A 7,315-nucleotide genomic window follows, 5' to 3' on the forward strand; every position below is an offset into this window, starting at 1 on the left:
ATCATATAGTGAAAGAGTTTTTACTCAGCAAAGACATAAATGACAAAAGGGAAGGTTATACTAAGGTAATGGAATATGACATATCTATCAAGGTAACCAAGCTAGTTAGAGGCAAGGGTTTATGTGAAAAACTTGCTGGAAGTACAGAAAATAGTAAAGAAGAGGAGAAACAAGTTGAAATGGTGCTTAATAATGAAGAACAACCTACTGCCCCATCTTTGCCAGTCACTTGGAATCAGTAGATTGCCCATTATTTACAAAATGGTGACTGTCCAGAAGGCTTAGACAGATCAAAATGAAGGTATTTCAGACTACAAGCCATTCCTTATGCTTTAATAGATTGTATTTTATTCAAAAAGGATTATAATGGGGTTCTATTAAGATGCATTGAGCTAGATCAGATAGAAAAATTTCTAAAAGAATTTCATGAAGGACCTGCAAGAGGTCACTTTGCAGCAAGAACAACAACCCTAAAAAATTAAGAGAGCTAGTTATTATTGGCTTGAAATGTTTAAATATGTTCACTCATGGGTAAAGAAGTGTGAAAAATACTCATTATTTGTAGGCAAACAGAGGCTGGTAGCCTTGCCTTTGCAACCAATTGAAGTAGAGCAGCCTTTTGCAAAGTGGGGGCTTGATTTTATAGGACCCATTAATCCACCTTCAAGTGTAGGTCACAAATGGATTCTTACAGCAACTGATTATTTCACAAAGTGGACAGATGCAGTTCCATTGAAAGAAGCTAATGAGTCTTTTGTTCTGAATTTCTATCAAGACTTAGTGTCCAGGTTTGGTACCCTAGAATTAATCATTTATTATAATGCTTTAGCTTTAATTGGTCTTAGAGTCTCAGATTGGCCAGTTAAGAATAATATATATTTGAACACTTCATCCAATTATTACCCTCAGGTTAATGGAGAAGTTGAATCAACTAACAAGAACTTGATCAACATCATTAAGAAGACCACTATTGAGAATCAAAGAACTTGGCATGAAAAGCTCAAGTTAGCCCTTTGCGCTGACAGAATTACACCAAAGAGATCAATAGGTAACTCTCCTTATGTTTTAACTTATGGCAAGGAAGTCAGGTTACCTATTTCAGTTGAATTGCCAACTTTGAATTATGTGAAAGAGTTTGAGTTACTTGAAGAGAAGCCAATGCAGATTAGGCTTTCTTAGCTTGTGGAGTTAGAGAAAACTCTTAGGGAAGCATACAAAAAATTAGAAATACACCATGCTCAAATGAAGAGAACCTTTGATAGAAAAGTTGTACCACACATATTTAATCAAGGTGGCCTTGTTTTCAATTGGGATTAGTTAAATAACAAACCTGGTAGGCATACCAGTTTGAAGCCATGTGGGATGGTCCTTATGTTATCACAGAGTGCAAACAACATAATGCTTTCTAGCTTGCTAACTTGGATGGAGAAGTGTTTCCAATCCCTGTCAATGGGATTCACCTCAAACTATGCTATTCAGTACTATGTACATAGTAGAATAATTGGAGTTCTTTCTTTTCAGAGATTTGCACACCCAGCTATAAACAGAGCTATAGTAGTTTAAATTGAATAAGTTCTTTCAAAGATTGCATAGTGTGGAGGCTCAGCTGTATGTAGAGCCTTTGTAGTTTCCTTTTCAATTTTTGTTTAGAATTCTGAGATGTAGTTCCAGATTTTGAGCAAAGAAAAATTGAATCAATACCCAATGGATATGCTAGGCTACTAGATTCTATTGTTTAGCAGGCAAACACCCCTAAGAGGTTGCCAAAAATGTTAACAAAATTTTGCACATGCCAAATTTCGTGCCTTAATGAAACCTTGTGGTCGTGCCCACAAAAGGATATGAAAATCACAGTAAAACCTTTCCTGAGAATTGGGCATTCCAATAGGTGACCAATATCTCTCTCTGTAGACGTTCATTTACTTGTCAAACTAGGGGACGTATACTTTAAATGGCGCAGCAAAATATATGCACTAGGAACTCGTTTTGTCAAATCTTAGCAGAAATACATACTGGAAAGAAATTTTATCTACGCTACAGGAAGGTAATGCAAAGTTCTTTAACTCAACTATGATTTGATTAAAACAAAAACCATGATAACTACAACTGAAACACAAACTATGAACTGGCCTTATGCTGCAGGAACAGGCACAGTGATGGATTCCTTATGCTGCAAGAGTAATATAAGGCTAAGTTTGTATAAAAACTTTAAAGATGAAAGCAAACTGAAGGTTAACAGGAAAGAACAACTAACTAACTAGCTATAGATACTTACTAAGTGGGCCCCCTTAGCAAGCATCTACTGATTAGGCAGATGCTAAACTCAGAACTTCATTGAACTTTATTCATAAAAACAGAATGATATACATTGTTTTGTTGATATGGAAACTAACAACAAACTCTGTCTCTGGTTAAACAGATTCTATCTTTCATTATCATATTGATTCTTACATGATATCTACTACTCTGATTCTATCTTACTCTAACTATCATCTCTCTTTTTCCCTCCTTCTCCCTCGCGCAGGAGGAGAACTTTATTTAAAAACAGGAGAGCAACTAACTAACTAACCCCATCAAAGAAAGACGTGGAAGTAAAATATATCCCCGAATCAAGGAACAAACTTCATAAATGAATTTATGCCTTTTACCCGATCCAGAGAGAATCTAGGGCTCCACTCTTTCCAGATTGACTGTCATTAAAATTCTTTCCCATGGTTTCGATCAAAGAGTCTTCGCCGGAGCTCCCTCAAAGTCGTGCAGGAAATGGACTTTACTGCAAGGCCGAGACCGGCTGCGCTTGACTCGATCATTCTTCAACAACCTGCGAAACAAAAGGTAACAGGCAACAGAAAAGGCGTATGGCACATACACGATATCTATTCATTAATCACACATTTTAAATCTACTTCATCATTCAAAAACTGTATACGATATACCAGTCATTTTAGGGAGTCAACGGGGCAATAAATGCAATCAAGTCAACACAATGAGCTGCAGGAATATAAAAGTATCTTGCTACAGGATATCCCAATAAAAGGTTTCAACAAAGTTTGAACAGCCATGGAATAACAAAAGTAAAGGCATTTAAAAGTTTATCTTAACATCCAAATTATGAGCATATTTTAAGCTCATCACTGCCCCCTACTTAGCCCAATGCTGGTCCTCCAGCATTAACTTTCCTGGTGGTTTCTCTGAAGTCGGTGGTTGCTGCATGACTCTGAAATGGATTTCCAAACTTGTAATAAAATCTTCTGAAATCCCGGCATCTTTCATACCTTCGGTCTTCTAATTCATTGTTAAGATTTGTAGCCTGGTGAGGATAAAGTGGCCACATTAGGACAGGGGGTCTGAATGTCAGCGGCAGCCACAGTTTAAATCTTGTTTGAAGTCCCAATTGAATATATCTGCTGGTTCATTTGAGGGCTACTGTGAAATTTAGGGGACCATGTGGTTCTGACTTTCTTAACCCAACAGTTAATCTCTCCCATCTTTTCTCACTTCTGGTGTATGCCAGTTTCCAAAATAAATATTGTTGTGCCTAGAATTCATCATATACTTGTTTTCTGATATCAAATATTTTCTCTCTTGCTGAAACATTATTAATACCATATGTCAGAGCAAACCAATCTTTCAACATTGCATGGGGGTTTGAACTTTGAGAACGTAATGGAACAGGCTCTATTTTCTCAGCTTCCTCATATGTTTCCCACTGCCTGCCATAATTCGCCTCATTTGCTACCCATGACATAAATGCTCTCAAATGAATATCACCAATATATAGAAGAGGATTCCATTCTGTTTCAAATGGTATTAAAAAGCCATGCAAATAGAATTCACACATAGAATTCCTTAACCAGTTAGGGGCTGCCTGGTATGCTTCATAGAATTCCTTGGCAGTATGAATTATAGGATCTTGGTTTCTGGAAATTCTCATCAATTGAAACCATAAAAAATATTCTTTAAGGCACAGAACATAAACTCTGGGTGGCTGTCTACATTCCATAATCTGACCAGTTACTTTTAACATTTCGTCCATTTTTGCTTTCAACTCAGCAATTTCCTGCTTCTGACTTTCAATTTTCTTTTTCAATTTCCTCTTTTCTACTTCCCATAGACTTTGTTAAATGTCAGTCTAGGCTATGTGTCAGAAAGTCAGGGTTTGCAATGTAACTGTTTCCCAATTAGCTTTAACATATTCCAGAAACTCAATTAAAAACGTTCTCTTATACACAACAATGGCTTTATAAATTGCAGGGTGAAATACAACTTCACTAGGCACATTCAATTGTTCAGTCTGTTCTTGCTCTTGCTGCAAGATAAATTCTTCTTGTTGCTACGGTGGAGAAGTCTGTGCTTCCTCCGAAAATTGCATAGCAGCAGTAGCCAAATCATCAAGATTTGGTAACCCTTGCTCATTATGCCCTGTTTCTTTTGTCTCAACTTGTTCCTCTTCAGGAACGAATGAACTCTGAATAGCATTCTCGGACATATTCTGAGAAACATTAAATTCAGACTCAACAGACCCTTCTGAAATTACAATCACCTCTGGTTGCAGTGAAGCAGGGGGGGTCTTAGATTGTTTCCTTGTGGAAACCCTTCTTGGCACTGATGCGGCTGCAGGAGGTGTTCCAGTAGCTTTCCTCTTCCTTGTTTGTTCAGAGGGCTCTGCCCTACCAAAAGATGACGGTGAACTAGTAATAGCAACAGGTGTTGCTGTAGGAGAAATAGCTGCAGGAGAAGGTGCTATAGGAGAAGGTGCTGCAGAAGAAGGGCATTGCCTTTTCTGAGAATGAAGGTCAGATTCTGGGGACCCTTCTGCCTTTGTTTTTCCCTTCTCTCTCCTAGTGGCAGACCTAGTTTGTACCCTATTAGAGGATTCAGGTTCGAAAGCTACAGGACCAGGTGCTACAGGAGTAGATAACCCTTGCCCTGTTCTACTGGTAGATGCAATTTCTTTCTTTTTTTTCTGAGGCCGTGGGGTAAGTACCTTAGGGGGTTGTGGAATTTGCAAACTCTTTTGGGCAATAAATTGTTGCTAGGAGAGAGGTGAGACATCCCTCAAAGAGCGCTCAATCAGTAATTTAACAAGGCCATGATGAGCGACAGATTTATCTTTCCCCTGTTGAGTTCCGTGGGCACTTTGTTCTAAAAATTTTAACAAGAAATTTAGAACATTTATAACTAACTCATGCTTCATATGGCTCAATAATTTAAAATGATGAGAATGCAGATAGGAAAAACGGCCTTCACAGGTCAAATACCTGATTATGTAAGTAGCATACTCTGAATAAGGAGGAGGCAATGATACACACTTGCATCCCTGCTTGGAGACTTCCAGAGGTCCATCAGTAGGCATTGAAAACTCAGTCCTTACAGCTGCAGCGTCTGAAGAAAAGTTTTCTCCAATGGCTGGAAGCCTAGTTACTTCAGCAATTTTGTTTTCGGTTGCAACAACCGTTAGACCCCATACGGTGGCTTCCTCTTCAGAAAGGGTTCTCAAAAATTCTCCAGCAGCCTCCTCATCAAAATCATTTAAGTTTAAGAAATAATTTAACCATCCACAGAGGCTGAATGCATGGACTGTTTGTGGATTTTGCAATAACAATTCATGAGCTACAGGCTCATGTCGCACCAACTGACCACCCATGTTTGTAGTTTTCCTTTAGCTGAACTCAATTCCTTGCTGAAGATTCAAATTCTCTGTTTCCCTTTCTACTCTGGTTTTTCTTCTTTCGTGTCGTCACATTTCTTTCTTTTTTCCAAAAATGAACTTTTTGAACAAGCAGTCTTAATCGTAATTTACAAGAAAAACATGCAATAAAGAAGGACATGCGATCATATTTGGAAAGTACCAGAAAAGTATTAAAGAAAGATTATTTTGTAGTTATGGCAGCAGTGAAAAGACAGGTTTTAAAAGATGGATTACCCCACCCCCTACTTAAAGCATGACATGTGTCCTCACATGTCGTAAAAAACAGGTAGAGATTCGGGTAATAATGATTGATACATGCATAGCAGTAAATGAATAGAATGAAATAAATCAAATGTGATAAGAAAAGATATGGCGTACCTTTGATAATTGCACGTATGTGTGAAGAAAGATGACGACGTCTATATGAATTGACAAGTGGGAAAGATATCTTAATTAAGGTTGATGCGGACAGATGAAGTGGATGGGCGACGGAATGGATGGATGGAAGATAAAGAACTGAAATGAGGGCTATAAATGAAAATGGAGAAAAAGGGGTTTCCTTTTTAAAAAGAAAACCTTTATTATGGGCATGCTTTTTTTTTTGAAAATTATGGTAACGCTGCAGGAGAAAGGCTAAAGCCTTTGGCTGCAGAAAGAGTAGTGGGAGGAACCTGAACGAACTACTGCATGAATTCTTCCTTGGAGACTAGTTTGTGGTACAACCGGAGTCGATGGCCATTCACTAGCAATTTGAAGCGGACTGGGTCTATTGTTACCAGCTGTACAACTCCATTGTCGAACACATTTTCAACTTCATAGGGGCTAAGCCAGCATGTTGTGAGCTTACCTTGGTTTTCTTAATATCTGGAATCATATAACAGAGCCCAATCTCCAGCAGAAAATTTTCTGGTTTTGATGTGCTGATCATGCCATTTCTTCCTTTGCTGTTGGATTGCTTCTGTATGCTGCAGGGCGGCTTTTCTCATTTCATCCAAAGCATTTAACTACAGGAGACGGTCCTTCTGTGCTTCAGATATGTCTATATTGAGTTCAAGAGCTATCTTCAAAGTTTTGTGTTCAAATTCTATGGGTAACATGACTGTTTTCCCATAAAGCAGCTCAAAAGGTGTAAACCCAATTGTTGTTTTTCATGTAGTTCTGTAAGCCCAAACTGCTTTAGGAAGTCTATTGCTCCAATCTTTTCTATGGATCTGCATTATCTTTGTGAGGATCGCCTCAATTTCTCTGTTTGTTACCTCCGCCTGACCATTGGCTTGAGGGTGATAGGGGCTGGACTTCCTATGTTTGATTTTATAGTCATTCATTAGTGCAGTGATCAGATTTGACGTAAACTGAGCTCCTTGATCAGTTACAAACTCTCTGGGAACTCCAAATCTTGTGAAAATTTGTTCATATAGAAATTCAGCAACTTTGTTATCTCGGGCATGAGTCATAGCTTTTACCTCGACCCATTTTGTTACATAGTCCGTGCAAACTAGAATATATGACTTTCCATTTGATGGTGGATCAATTGGCCCTACAAAATCCATCCCTCATTTATCAAAAGGGGTGATTATTATCTGCGGATATAGTGGCATTTCATCGGACTTAGTTGGTCTTCCC

The sequence above is a fragment of the Cryptomeria japonica genome, chromosome 8 (assembly GCF_030272615.1).
Source record: "Cryptomeria japonica chromosome 8, Sugi_1.0, whole genome shotgun sequence".
Lineage (NCBI taxonomy): Eukaryota > Viridiplantae > Streptophyta > Pinopsida > Cupressales > Cupressaceae > Cryptomeria > Cryptomeria japonica.